The sequence below is a fragment of the Camelus dromedarius genome, chromosome 13 (genome assembly GCF_036321535.1).
Source record: "Camelus dromedarius isolate mCamDro1 chromosome 13, mCamDro1.pat, whole genome shotgun sequence".
Lineage (NCBI taxonomy): Eukaryota > Metazoa > Chordata > Mammalia > Artiodactyla > Camelidae > Camelus > Camelus dromedarius.
The window spans coordinates 67535102-67550798 of NC_087448.1; the positions used below are offsets into that span (position 1 = coordinate 67535102).

General features: G+C 45.9%; 1 protein-coding gene across 3 annotated transcripts in view; it reads right to left on the reverse strand.

Annotated features, from left to right (window-relative positions):
- WASF3 (WASP family member 3) overlaps window positions 1-10885 on the reverse strand; it is a 77436-nt gene extending 66551 nt beyond the window's left edge. For 2 of the 3 annotated variants that reach the window (XM_064493252.1, XM_064493254.1), the window contains exon 1: window positions 10780-10885. The gene's annotated coding sequence lies outside the window, so the exon portion shown is untranslated. The remainder of the gene's footprint in view (window positions 1-10779) is intronic. The other variant, XM_031465789.2, reaches the window with a different exon arrangement.
- Window positions 10886-15697: the final 4812 nt, after the last annotated feature.

The window sequence follows — 15697 nt, forward strand, 5'->3', positions numbered from 1 at the left end:
CCCAGTGCAGTAAAAGAAAAGAAAAGGAGACCATCCAGATCAGAAAAGAATTAAAACTGCCTTGCTAGTCAGTTTCATGACTACTGCATGTCATGATCCTACATGCAGAAAGTCCCAGGGAATCCACGATGACACTACTAGAACTAAAAGACAGGTTCTACAAGGTCACAAGATACAGATCAATACACAGCAATCAACCACAGTGACCACAAAGAGGAAGCATGAAGGGGTTCCTTTGTGGGAATGACAGTCCACAACTCAATGGTGGTTACATGACCCTACATGAGATTAAGGTGCATAGGACCACAAATGAGTGCATGTACAGATTAGTAAAATTCACCAGTACAAACTAGTGAATAGGGTCTATGGATTGCACCAATGTCAATTTTCTGGTCTTGATAATGTGCCATAGTTATACAAGACGTTACCACTGGGGGAATCTGGGTGAAGGGTACGTATGACCTCTCTGCACCACTCTTGCAACTTCCTGAGTCTACAACTGTCTCAAGATAAAAAGTTATTTTTAAAAAAATTAAGTGTTTTTCTACAGAAGGGCAACAATCAAAAATGAAATTAAGATCCTCAGGTGATTCTTTTGTGCAAATTTGGGAACCACTGTCTTATATCTTTCTCAAGACAGCAAGAACAGACGTTACATAACCATATGATGTACCATCATTCCAAAGTATGTAGCAGTAAAGTTCCCAAGAGACGGGAAGAGGGGAGGAGCTGGCTCAAAAACCAAGCTGATTATCACTGACAAGATTATCACTTAAAAATGAGTCAAATTAAAACTTGACATGAACTGAAAAGGAGAGCTATATCCAAACATGAGTATAAACGTAATCTATAAAATAAATCCAGCTATTAAAGAAATTCCAGATTGCCAAGGTGAAAACAGAGTTGTTTTTTTTTCAATTACATTAAAAAAAATTAGAATACTCAAATATCTCCTTTTCTTTTTCTACTTAAACCTTTAAAACTTTTTTCTTGGAAGTATTACACATACACAGAAAAGTTCATGGCCTCAAAAATGTACAGTCTGGAGAACTGTCACACAGTGGGCAAACCCAGGTGACCACCATTGAGATCATGAAATAGGGCATTGTGAACGCCCTCAGAAGTGCCCACCATGCCCCGCTCAGGTATTAATCTTTTCTCTGTCCCAAAGGTAACCACTTTCCTCCTAACATCTCTTCTTAATTTTATTTAAATAAAATCTCACAGTTATGGATTCTGTTACATCTAGCATCTTTTGCTCAACATTAAATCTGTGAGATTATCATTGTTGTTGCATGTAGCTTAATTTTTCTTCATTTCTGTCACCGAATAGTGTATGAATACACTACAACTTAGTCATTCTACTGCTGATGAACATCTGGGTTGTTTCCAAATGGGGTTATTACAAACAATGATGCTACAAATAGCACCACACATGTATCCTGGTAGTCACACATTTCTGGTGGGGGTTTGTATACCCAGAAGAGATTCTGGTTCATAAGGTATGTGAATTGTCAACTTTAGTAAACCACGCTCAACAATTTTCCAGCATGTTTGTACCAATTTACACACCCATCAATCAGGTATACAAGCACCAGGTGCTCCGTGTTGTCCACACGACAGACTGCTGCTCATTCCAATTTTAGCCAATCTGATGACTCTATGGTCAGGATTATTTCAATCTGTACTTCCCAAATCCTAATGAGTTTAAGCTTCTTTTCACATGTTCACTGGCCATGTGTATGTCTATATTTGCATAACCGTAAAGGGCTTACTCCAATCTCTTACCCATTTTTTTTCTGTTGGATTAGCTGGTTTTCTTATTGATTTCTGCCGTTCTTTCAATTTTCAAGGTAGGAGACATGTCAGTTTACCTGTGATTCAAATATTCTCTTCCAGCCTATGGATTACATTTTAGTCTTAATGGTATATTTTAACAAACAGAAGTTCTTAATTTAGTTGAATTTAGCATTTACTCATGGTCAGGGCTTCCTGTTTATGACATTTTCCCCTACTCCAGGTCATGAAGCTATCCTATATTATTTTTTTTTCTTATCTTTCACCTTTATAGTCTCTCTGGCATTGATTTTTATGCATGGTATAAGGTAGGGGTCAAATGTCACTTACAGACATCCATCTCAGGATCACGCGCCAATTATCAAAAAGACTGTCCTTTCCAAACTATTTTGCACTTAACAATTAAATGTCTACATGTGTGGGTCTGTTTCAGGGCTTTCTATTCAGTTTCATCAATCTGTTTGCCTATAATTATGCCAATACCACACTTCCTAAATATTATGACTTTATAAACTCTTGATATCTGACAAGTCCTGCCACCTGTTATTCTTCAAGAGCATCTTAAAATTCTTGGCCCTCTACATTCAAATAAATTTTAGAAATAGTCAATTTCCACCACCACCCCAAATTTTTCAGGCTATGGACTCGGGCTGAACACGATCTACGGATCAATGTAGAGAGAACTGACATCTCTGTATTTAGTTCTTCAATCCATGAACATGGTGTACTCCTCCTTTACTTACCTCTTCCTTAAATTCTCTAAATATTTTACAGTTTCTGATGTAAAGTTATTGTTAAATTTCTTGCTAGCTCTACTCCTATGTATTTGGATTTTTAATGCTATCATAAATAGTAGCTTTATTTACTTCACTTTCTAATTGCTTATGAGAATCCAGCAACTATTCTAAACATACATCTTAAGTCTAATAACTTACTACTTCTTCTGCATGTTTCTACATACACATAGTATTGCCTGCATATATTGTTTTTTTTTTCTTCTCTTCTAACTCTTGTATCTTTTATTTCTCTTTCTTAATCTACTGCACTGGCTAGAACCTACAGCATGATGTTCACTAAATGTGGTAATAAAAGCATCCTTATCTCATTCCCGATTTCAGAGGATAACTTTTCATTATTTCAATCATTAATAAGATATTTGCTATAAGTTTTCTGATACTCTTCCTAGTTTGCTTAAAAGTTTTTCATCGTGAATACATATTAAATTTTAGTGTTTTCTGCATCTAATGATGACTGCATAGTTTTTTCTCCTTCATTAATATAGTGGGATATATTGGATTTTGAATGTTAAACCAACACCACATTCTAGAATAAACACAAATCGCTCATGATATATTACCCTTTTACACTGACAGATCTAATTGTTATTTTTAAGGATTTTTTGCAGGTATGTTCATGAATGAGACTGTCTTGTAATTCTTTTTTCTTGCAACATCTTTGACAATATTAGATATTAAGATTAGCTGGCCTAGCAGGACTTCCAGGCTTAGAGGATTTTGTCCATGTGATTTCAAATCTCTCCGTACAACCTCCCTCCAAAACATCTATAAGGAAAGCAAAAAATCCACATGACCCACACTTTCAAGCATCAAGAGGCGGCAGAATACAATAGCCTTCAAATTACCTGTAAGTAGAGGAATAAACTGAATTCAACAGAGCTTCCACCACACACCACTGCCAGCCTAGAGATGCTTCCTGTGCTGAGTCACTGACGGCTTGCATTATTAAAGCCGCCACGTCTACGACACTGACTTGGGAGGCTTGACTGTCACTGAAAGCACGGGTTTTGTTGTTTTAATTCCTGATCCTCACGGAGTTTTGATTCTCATTATTTATACACAGCTTACAGCTTTATTATTATGAGGATTTCCTGTAAGTTAATTCACATCTTTATTTAATGGAGGCCAAGAGAGACAAATCCCCACTATTTTGGATATAGGACACATTCCATTTAAACAAAACTTGGAACTTCCACTTACACAGTTGATCTAAGTTATATCAGTGTCCACAAAGAGAAAAATGCTGAATAAACATTAAAATGCAGGGCAATATTGTTTGTCTCAGATGAAATCTGCCAATCTTAAGAAACTAAACAGCCTCAGAAATAAAACCACAAACTTCTAAACTGCATAGCAGGAAAAAGTAGCCATAAATACAGCTTAAAAGAAAAATTCTGTTCTAAACCCTTTAATGCCTCATCCGTACACAATTCTTTTAAATGACGCCCTGAGATTTTGTTGTGTCTGTAATTTTCTTTTTGGAGGGACGGCCTGCAAGGAACCGGACATATGAGAAATGGAAGAGGTTTCTGTCAGCCTGTGTGATGCAATGGACACCCAGTGCAGAAGCTATCCGTTTTTAATTACAGCTCAGGCAGGGGATGGGCCTTCAGCATCGCTGATAAACCTTGTGACCATTCAAAATCACCACGCCAACCTTTAAAAAGGAGTAACATTTCAACAGTCTTCCTCCCTGGAATATCTCACAGAGCAAGTCCTGCTTCAGTAGGGCCTTTGGAATCCAAGTTGACTGCAGTGTGTAGTTAAAATACGAAGGCGGGTGACGGGGGAATTTGGGGCTTTCTGTGTATTGCTGGTCTTTAAATCAATAATCAGGGTAATGAAAAGATGTACAAAATGCAAATACAAAAATACTATGGAAAACCAAGAACCAAGATATGTTTTAAATCTAAAAGGATGGTTATCAGACATTTGTTTTCCTATTGCCATTGAAATAGATGGATGTACTATATTGAAAAATTGCAATCATTCCCCTCAAATTAAGATCTTACTTTGTAGAGACGGAAAGCGAGTCTGTTCCTCCTCTTTCTAGGCTGTGGACAGCCTCTCCCAGGATGAGACCAACATGAGCTGCTCCCTCTCTCCTTGCAACCTCTCTGGTTAATGTCATTCCTCCCCCAGGACTAGATACCTTGCTCCCTAAGTGTTCAGACACTACTCCTTCCATGCACCACAGGGAGCAACTTTAAATCCCTGAGCCTCTCCGAAAGCGTTAATTCTAAACTGAGGAAAGAATACTGGGCGGCAAAGAGTTACAAAGTCAATTCAAAGCTGAACTCTGCCTAGTAATCCCCCAGCCCAGGACTACATCACCAAACAGGCAAACACCAAAAACGACTGTGCACAAAGGAACTGAAACAATAAGTGTGGTACTAGTAGCGCAAAATGACTCAGAGCAAGTTATTAAAATTACACAGTAGGGACAGAGTTCTGCTTACAGCCATGAACCAAATTTGGAACATATTCAGTCAGTGAAAAGGTATTTGACGAAGCTCTTCCATGTGCAAAGAATACACTGTTTCATCCATTTAGCTGATAATATACGGCCACGTGGACTCCAGTTCACATTCAGTCACGTCCACACTTTTATGCTGCAACAGGACTGCACTGTTCGTGTGCGCAAAGTGAGTACCAGCCCTGCTTGAGAGGAGGCTGGGAGGCGAACCAAGATGGAAACGCCGCAGCAGATACTGAAATCTTCGGCTTGCACCAGAGCACAACTTTTACAAGTCCAATACGGGTTTCAGAAACCAGAAGCACTTGAAGACCAGAGGTCACAATACCTAGGGGAAGGCAGCCAGTGTTATCACTCTGAGCAAAGGCTGTGACCTAACGCGGTCTTTACAGGAGGTTATTTCCCAAAGCCAGAACACGCCTACCGAGACAGGCACCGCGCGGTCTGACTCCTGCCCACTAGGAGTTTACAGCTAACAAGACAATCGACCCTCTCTGGCCTCCCTAGCTCTTTGAGGACAGACTCTTGGCGACATCAACAGTGTCGCCACTAGTAATCAAAATGGTACAAAGCAGGCAACCAAACGTTTGTGGGCCGCTCGGAAAGAAACAGAAAGCAAAAACTAAAAGAAAATAAATAAACAAACACTGAAAAAGTTCCAGAATATATAATGCGACAGAAGACACCTCTAGATTAATTTCAAGGCCACTGCTCCAGGAGGTCAGAGGGCACTTAAGAACAGATGCAAGGGAAACTCTCACTGTTAAAAAGCTGAGGAATCATCCCGGATGCTGAGCTCTTGAGTCAAGGCCCAGAGTTCTGAAGGAGACCCGAAATACGAGAAAATACCCTGGGATGTTCAGGATGTTCCAAATTTAAAAAAAAAAAAAAAAGAGTCAAAAGTCAAGAGAAGCCAAGAGCTAACGTCAAAGAGAAGAGGCCCAGGTCCGGAGAAGGAGAAATGGAACAGGCTGGCTCCAAAGACGAGGAGCGACTTCTGAGTGTAGAAAAATATTCTTATCTAGGGACATCTATTAAGTCAGGGAGACAGGCTCCAACACAAAACAAACAAGACGGGCCTTCAGGTGAGGAGCAGAGAAAGTCCTGCCAGGACAGGACGGCCCCAGAGAGGACAGTCACCGCCCGCGTGCCCTCCAGGACACCAGAACCTAGAAAAGGACAAGGCCGTGTGAAGGCAAACACACCCTTGGGAAACGCATGCCTTAAAGGAAAACAGCACCTTAGAATTGTCTCAATAAGAGAAAATAAAGTTGCCCCGCACCAGGCCCGCCAAACCCAGCCTCCCTCGGCTGGCTCCCCCTGCAGCGCCGTCACCCTTTCTCCCCCAGCGGTAAGGCTTCCCCGAGACGCCTCCTGTCAGAATCAGCCCCTGCGTCCCAGAGCTAATCCCAGTGGAGACTTTGAAGCCACCACCTAACGGGTCTCTCTCAAGCACTGTCTCTCTCGGGCCTTTAACGTGCTCAAACCCCTCCGTCCCCTTTCACCACCACACTCCCCCCACTTCCTGGCCCCTGTGCACAAGGAAAACCTCTTACAAACTGGCCGCCTCGCTCCTGTCCCCATCACTGAGTCACCACTGCTGTCACCTATGTTATCATCCCTCTTTGCTGAGGTTTGCCTGGACCGTGGCTTCCCAGACACCATTCATGCCCCCGGCCCCATCCTTTCAGTCTCAGCACGGGCGCTTACCTTTTAAACACAAATCGCTCAGAACCCATCCTACCTGACCCCTTTTCTCACTCAAACACATGCTTCCTGAATAACCCAACCTACTCCACAGCCTCCACCAGCAAACGCAGGCAGAAGTCGAGGTTCCGAAACGCTCTGCTCACTGCACCGCTGAATACGAGGAGAGGTGCCTCCTGAGTAGCAGAATCCTCAGACGTGGTCAAATAACAAGCGTTTATCTCCCAGCAACTTAGCACCCGTTTGAAAAAGCACACTTCAACGGACAGAAGATGGTATATTTACTTCACTCTTAAATAAACCACTGATGGCCTGGGTGCACGTGTGGAGCACCTTACAGTTTCTCAAATCTTGGAGTCAGACTGGATACAACCTCCTTCACTCCTATTCCACACTGATTCGCACAAGGAACAGCAACCAGTGCAAACCCAGCCTTGCAAAGATGATGTCATCAAAAGGAACCTGGTGCAAACAACTGCAGAAACTGGTGACCACTCCGAGCAGGTGGTTCCCACAAGGTTGACAGGTGTTACTGGCTTCTGCGTCTCCTGCCACAAGTCAATATGCCACAGTCTCCCTGCAAGTTCATGTGGCAGGGAGTTTGGCAGCTGGTGCTAAGAAGTCTCACGCATGTGTCTCCAGTCCAGGCACCTCCCGATATGCAGATCCCAATGCTGCCCACTCAGTACCACATCCCACTGGCACCATGAACTTGACAGTGCCACCATCTTCCCCCTGGGATGACTGCTGCCCAAAGTCAGCACCGCCACCCACCAACCGCCCAGCCAGGACTGGCCCTGTCCCCCACCCCACCCTCTCCCAATGCCTCCCCCCAACCAAAAACCACATCCTACCTCTCCAAGTCCCCCTCCTTCCAGCCTTGCCCATCCATCCGTCCTCCAAGGGCACATCTGATTGTGTCCATCTTTGGCTCAGAATTCTTCCACTGCTTCCCAGAACTCACAGAGGAGGCCAAACTCCACATAACGGGACTCACAAGCCTTTCCGTGGCCCCAGTCACCCCTCCTATCTCTTTCTCCCACTGCCCTGCCCTCCGCCACACCAACATTCTAACCAGGATGCGAATTAGTTGCTCCAATGCACCATCTCCCCGACCAGCCTCTCTCTATACTCTCTCTTCTCAGCCCAGTCTCTAAGTCCCCTTTTGGACTTCTTGGGGAGGATTTTCTCATCTCCCTGAACAGCCCCTAAGCTCGGGTTGGTCATCATCCTACGAGCTCCTGGAGCGGCTGGTTCCGGGCACTCACCGCATGCTGCACTTATAACCGACGGCTAACAGCAGCCGAGACTGCGCTGAACAGAGGTGTCTGCCTTGTGACCCTTGTGTCCCCAGAAAGCATTATAAACTCTGGGGTACACTGAATGAGCAAAGCCCGTGAAGGAGTCAATCCGGCCACTTGTGTGATGCTCCCATGTCCCTCACTGCTGACCCTGTCCCCTCGCTGACCACACCACACGGAAACTGCATCGCAACACCATGAACATCCTGAAAGCTCTCACCTCTTATTTCTGCAACCCCGGTATTAAAACAGTGCCTGAGGCTTCACAGGCATTCACTAAATGGTTTTTAAATTTTAAAAAATATATTAGAAAAAATCTGGGAGGCTACACACACCCCACAGTATGAAGTGCGGTCGCCTCTGGAGAAAGAAACGGGACTAGGGCGGCCACGGGCGAGGAAGGGGGAACCGAGACGCCTTACCCGCCTGTCTCTAGAGCGACCCTTTATTTCACAGTGCGCACTACTCGTGCATTGCTGGTATACAATCGTCCTGGATTACCAGCCTACATCAAGTCAGGGAAAGGAACCAGCCCTGAAGCGGGGTGCATGTGTCCAACGGCAAGAGCAGGTCCCACGAAGACCCGACCTTGAAGAGGAAAACCGGCCCCTGAGAGAAAAGGACTGAAGACACAAGTGAGCATGTGAGGTCAGCGCCCCGGACGCGCTCCCGAGAACACGTGGTGACAGCGTTATGGGCGGAAAACACAACCTCACGTATTCCTCAGAGAAAGTTCTAGCAACTCTCAAAGACCACTAGCACTGGCTCACCGGCTTAGACAATTCTCTGAATACTCAGAACAGGCAATTGTTTTAACGGAAACGTTCCAATAACCGAAAGGTTTCTACAGGAAGGGTAGAGCAGGTCTACCTAGAAGGACACACTAAGAAGAGACGGGAGGTCACGACGTTGGCAGGACCACTCAGACAAGTGCGTTGCTGCACACTTACGGTCAGGCTCTGTAAAAATGCTGTAGCGGATCACTGACTGCTAGGCCACAAATTTTAGGCAAACAGATAAAGCAGTGCTATAAAGCAACTTCATGTCAGTAACCAGAAGTGGAAGGATAATTTTTATATGTAGATAGTTCTAGAACAAGCTTCTTTCCACTGTTTTAAGAACACAGTGATGACAGGTCAGACAGTAAATTTATAAAGCTAACCGAACTTTCCAACCTAATGAGCTTGAAACATCTGAAAAGGCACAACTCTCATGAATATAAACTAAGAAGGTCTTTAAAAATGAAGAAAAATGAGGACTATGTGGACGCTCTTAGAAAGGAGACCAGACACACAATGAGGGCTGCCTATGGGAAAAGCCAAATCCAGCTTTCTTTTGTTTAACCTCTCAAGCAGATAAAAGAACCAGCTTTAAAGAATCATCACATTGTTTCACTGCTAGAAAAGCAAAGTTAGGTAAAGCATATACAAAAAGAAGTATCCGGCGTTCAACAGAATTCGCCCTAGAGGCGACAGAATAGTCAATGGTAATACTTTGAACCTAGTTTTGATAGAGAAGCAGACATTTTAAGTTTTAGGCAAACCTAATTTTTAAGATGCAAAGAATGTCTAATGGCTAGCTCCTTCCCTTAAAAAATGTGGATTCCAATTCTCGAGTTACTATTTCCTGCCCCATGATGCATTTGATTTGAACAGCTTCAAAGCGAAAACGGGCCTTTCTAATTTTCAGGTTTTAACAACTCAAAAATTATTGCTGGTCGTAACTGCAAATTTTAAATTAATCCCCAAATGAGAAGGAATTCCTAATCCGCCCAATAGCAGCTGAGAACTGAGATGCTCCATTCATCCCTAAACCCGGGGCTTAGTTTCTTAATAATTAAGAACTCTGCTCTCCTCCAGGGAACTATCCCCGGCAGAGAGGCTGAACCAAGGAGAAATCGCCATTGCCTGTAAGCACCACACGGAGAGGCAAAGGCTTTCCGCTCGCCCAGGCTCTGGCGCGGAGGAGGAGCGAGAGCCGGGCCCCGCGGCCCCGCCGGCCGCGCGGGGAAAGCCTCCGGGGGAGGATGCATCCCCGCGAGGTGGCCCCGGCGTGCGCACCGTCCCCGCAGCGCGCCACTCGCGGGCTACCGACCCTTTCCCAGCACTCGGGCTGCCGAGGCCCAGACTACGCGCGCCCGCAGCCCCGAGGGAGGGGGCACCGGGCGCCGGAGAGGGCGAAGCCAAGGAGAGAGGGCCGGACCCGGGCAGCGGGCACGCGGGGACTGGGCCAGATGTGGCGAGGGCGCGCGCAGCCCGGAGGGACGCGAGGGTCCCAGACGCCGGGCAGCCCCGGGCTTGTGCATGGGGCGCGGGCCGAGGCCGGGGCGCCACCTGCGGCCCGGAGAGCGGGCGCCTGTCCCGCAGCCGGGCGGCGCGCACCGGGCAGCGCCGGGGCCGAGGGCTGGGGGGCAGGCGCGGGCGAGAACGGCGCCGGGCCGCGCGGAGACGGCGAGAAGCCCCGGCCCGCGCGGGAGCCGGCAGAGAGGATGCGCCGGGCTGCAGGGCAGGCGCGGGCGGCGGCGCGGCCGCAGTGGGCCCGCCGCACGCCCGAGCGCCAGGGCGATGCAGCAAGTTCACTTGGCCGCGGGGCTGCGGGGCCCGGTCCGCGCCCGCCTCTCCCGCGGGGCAGCCGCCCGGCCCGGAGCCAAGCAGGGCAGGGGTCAAGGCCAGGGAGCCGGCCGGCCGCAGCCCGCACTCACCGGTCCGCGGTTCCGCCGCCGGCGCCGGCGCCGCGCTCCGAGCTCCATGGTCCCACCGCGCCGCGGCCGCCCGGCACCCCCGCCCCGCACCGCCCCGCACGCAGCGGCGCCAGCGACGCCGCCTCCGGCCCGGCCACGGCCGCGGCCACGCCCCCTCCCGGCTGGGGGCCTGGCCGGAGCGAGAGGGGGGCCCAGCGCCGGCTCCACCAACCAGGGCCCGCTCGCCGGCCGCTGCTCCAGGATTGGCGAGCGCCTCGGCCAATGGGGGACGGCAGGGGCGCGAAACGTCGGGGCCGCGGGGCGGGGGATTGCGGAGGAGGCGGCTCTCAGTCTTGGTCCCCCGCCCCCGCCTCAGGATGAGGCTTTGGCCGGAGTCCCTTCCCAAGTGGACAGGTAGGGACACTTTGGGCCAGGTTTATCCTAGGGGCCCTGGGTCGCCTCTGCTTACGATATACCCACTGCAGCCCTTTGAGTTCCCCCCATACCCTAACCTTACCTGGGTTTGAGGGCTCCTGGAGACAGAGAACCAGCTACCTGTATGCTGCAGGGTGGAAGGTTACCAACCTGGAGAGGTTATAGCCGTGACCTCGGTTCATTGGACGCCCTTCTCGAATCTGTTACCATCCTGCCTGCAGAATCGTCTCACCTCCCTGCACAGATTCTTTCCTTATTCCCCCCAATTCCAGTCTCCCTCCACTCAGATGTGAGAATATCCACAATACCTGTTAAACACGGGGCATCTCTGAAACTACCAAGCCAGGCCCCTTGGCAATGGAACTAGACTCAGATGTAAACTTCAGGGGGGAAATGAAGGGAAGAGGAAAAGGAGGGAATGGAAGAGAAGGGGGGGGAGCCAAGTGTTTTCTAGGTCCTGGAGGAAAGGGGATGTTCATAAACATCAAATAGAAATGTTATCTATATTTTACTTGCATGCCTTTATTCTTTTTGACTTACCAATAAGATCACTAAATTGAAAAACGTTTAGGAAATAAGTTCAAAACCCAATAAAGAGAGCTAGAAAAAAATGAATTCAGGTTGTCTTTACAGACCTGTGACAACTACCCACATCTGCTCCAGCGAGTAACAGCAACTAAATGCTCAGAAAAAATGAATGGCCATTGATAACAGTTTTAGCAAAGTTTGCAGCACCAGCAGTGCAGAAGAAAAACCATGTACTCCTCTTCGTGTGTAATCTATTAACCTACATTACTTCCAATGGAAGAGTTTTTCAAAGTCTGTTTTAAGATGACATACTCTTAGTTTCCGTATCACGTACACATGAAACATACTGGTAATTATTAAGGTAAACAGGATTTTCATGGTTTTATTACACTGCTCTGTATTTGAAATGTTGATGCTAGAGTGATTACTTTCTGCTGAATTCAAAGCTGAATTGGCATTCAAATTAAAATAGCTTTCCTTAATTTTGTCTTCACTTACCCAGGGGAATACCTTCCATGTCTATATTTAGGTCATTGCTGTAGAATGCAAAAATATAAAGAGATGGGATAGCCGGAGTGTGTTTTCAGGCATGCCAATCACATTTCCCTTGCTCCTCCTGTCTTCAGTGACCTCCACCTTAAACGAACTGCTGCTACAGTTAGTTTACACCCTTTATGAGCCCTTAATCACACTGTCCTGAAGTGTTCAGAATTGTTTCATATAGGTCGGTCTTATCTCTAATTAGATGGTAAGTTCCACGAGGGTAAGGAACTTATTTTATACTCCTGTTTCCTCCCTCTGTAATTTCCAGCTGAACGTGTGGTAAATATAGCCCTACCCTCAGTACTGTGTCCGTAATACAGGGAATTTTCTTCACTTATGGTCCTTCTGTGATCCAGTCCTTTAAAATAAAATTGCTCAGAGTAGTTTCATAAAGGAGCTAGTGCCTCTTCCTTAATAGAGCTTGAAAAATGTTGCCAAATCAGGGAATGAATTGGTTGCGTGTAACAGAAACTTGAGTAAAGTGCATACCAAACTGGGTGCTTCTTACCACATGACTGGAAGTCTGCAGACAGCCCAGAGCTTCTGCAGTATCTCCAGGGTGTCGGTGCATCTCAGGCTCCTTCTGCCCATGGGCTTGGCTGTCCTTGACACGTGACTTTGTCTCCCTCTCACAAGATGGCTGCTCCCCTTCTGGGCATTGTATCACAATCTGGAGAATGGTGGGGGATGGGTCAAGGACAAAAGAGCAAAGAGATGCCTGCCAACTGAGTCTTCCCCTTAACAATCTGCACCTTCTGCTTGCTTCTTCTTGGCCAGGCCCGTGTCACACTGACCACCCCTAAAACCAAGATTCTGAAACACCGAGTAATTTAAACCGGGGACCTTGTCTGTGCCAGTGGGTTCTGTCAGGAAGGGAGAAGGGGAATGCACTAGCAGCCGAGTAAATCACATACTCTCTAGTCCCTCATTCTATTTATTAATGAGATGGCACACTTAAAAAGAAAAAAGCCATTTAAATCTCAGTAAGAAAACAAACAACCCAGTTTTATAATGAGCTGAAGATCTGAAGAGACACCTCGCCAGAAGAGAGATGGCGATGTTCAGGGGGCAGATAAGTGTGCTATGTGAGAGAACTGCAAATTAAAGCAACAGTGAAACGCCACAGCGTACCTTTTAGAGTGGCCAAGCTCCAAGAAACTATTAACACCAGATGCTGGCGAGGATGTGGAGCAACAGGAACGCGCATTCACCGCAGGTGGGGGTGCAAAAGGGTACAGCCGCTCTGGAGGACAGCAGGGCGGTTTTCACAAAGCTAAGCCTAGTCTTCCCATTCAATCTAGCACTCGCGCTCCTTTGTATTTACCCCAATGAGTTGACAGCTTAGGTCCACACAAAACCTGCACCCAAGTGTTTATTTATAATCACCCAAACGCTGGAAGCAACCAAGATGTTCTTCAGTAGGTGAATGAATAAACAAACTGGTACATCCAGGCAATGGGATGTTATCCAGTGACAAAAAGAAATGAGCTATCAAGCCACGAAAAGACAGAGAGAAACCTGAAACGGGTATTGCTAAATGAGAGAAACCGGTCCAAAAAGGCTACAGACTGTGTGACTCCAACTATTTGGCATTCTGGAAAAGACAAAACTCTGGAGACAGTAGAGAAGGCCAGTGGTTGCCAGGGGTTAAAGGGCAGGAGGAATGAGTAGGCAGAACACGCCGGATTTTTAGGGCAGTGGAACTGCTCTCTTTGATATTATAGTGCTTGGCACATCATGATATGTGTGTCAAAATCCACAAACTGTACAACACAAAAGCGAACGTCATGTAAACTCTGGACTGTAATTAATAAAAATGTTTCCATTTTGGTTCATTCGTTGTAACCACACACTGATACAAGATGTTAACTGTCCGGGGTGTGGGAGGTGTACGGAACTCTGTGTACTATCTGCTCAATTCTGTCAGTCTAAAACTGTACTAAAAATAAAGTCTATTCATTTAAAAAAATAGGAACCGTAGTTAATACAATGACACCTACATAGTGAAATCACCATAATAAAGAAGAAAAAATTGCTTTGGAAGAGTCACCTTTGCTTTATTTATGGACCTTCATTCACAGACTCATTCTATTGCCCTTCAAGTATTGCTAAATCTAACAAAGTTCCTCATCACATATACTTTTTTGAAGTTTTAGTTCTGGGTGAAAGATTCACTAACTGTCTATACACGCCACATTTTCTTCTTCACTCTTCATTAATCTCTCTCTCTCTCTCTCTGTCTCTCTGTCTCTGTGCACAGGACTTTTTTTCACTCAACCCCTGGAGGCAAATTGTAGACACCAAGACACCCTACTCTAAATACTTCGACATGTGTCTTCAAGGGCAAAGCTGTCCTGATTGTTCCGGTGTGTGAGACACTAGCAGAGCCTCAAAATGGGATCAGGAGACCAGGTACCTCCAGCCACTCAAGACTTCATCACTCCCTTTTTTTATTCTGTGAACATTTGTCCAACCTGATATATAGTGGTCATATCCCCATGAACTGGTGTCATGCTGAAGCAGTAAAATTAAATTTGGGAGCAAGGGAGGTGACGATAGGGCATCATAACTAATGAGAATCTGGTAATGTGAGGTGATCAATCATTTGTGTTCCGGAAAGTGATGTGTGTGCAGCGGGTCCTGGACCCGCCGGTGAGCTGAAGGCACGCTGTTCGGTACTATTATGACAACCGAGCAAGCTCTCAGGCGTATTTCTCATGAGATCCTCACAACTGTATTTTTAAAAACCTTTTGGAATGTGCCATCTTTGCCTCTCTTTACCCTTGCCTGGTCAAAAGCTTGGATAAATTCCCAAAGCTAAAGTGTAGGCAGTTTTAGCGTCTTCTTTACTTTGAATCCAATGAATCTGAGAGTGATGACACAGAGACTTTCGCGAGACGCTTTATAAATTAGATCTCTGCTCAGTGATTTGCTTAAGTTCTCTTTTATCATCACTAAGTCTTTAGTGGAAAAAACAATTGTCATTCTTTTTTACTTAATAGCATGTCATCTTACATGAAAATTACAAACTGTTTTGCATCAGGAAGTGAGTTCAGTCTCACTTTGGGGAAGCAAAAGAACAAGTGGTTACTAATTAAAAGAACATAATTAGAATAAGTAAGAAATCAAATTATAAAAGCATAATAATTGTCAGCATTTTTGACATGTTCATTTGTACTTGTTCTCAGAATGGAGTGAGGTAATGACTACAAATACCTCAGTTCTCAAGAATTAATTTAGCTCCATACATAAATCTTTATAAACACGCTTCACTTACTCCAGCTCGCTTTTGAAGGGGAGTATCTATTTTTGTCTTGACACTAGAGTGAAATAAATGCGCACATCTCCACACCCACATCTCCCAAGAATACAACCTACCCCAGCCAGACGAGGGGCTTTGTCTTCAACTGGAATATTAGCCCGATGCTCCCCC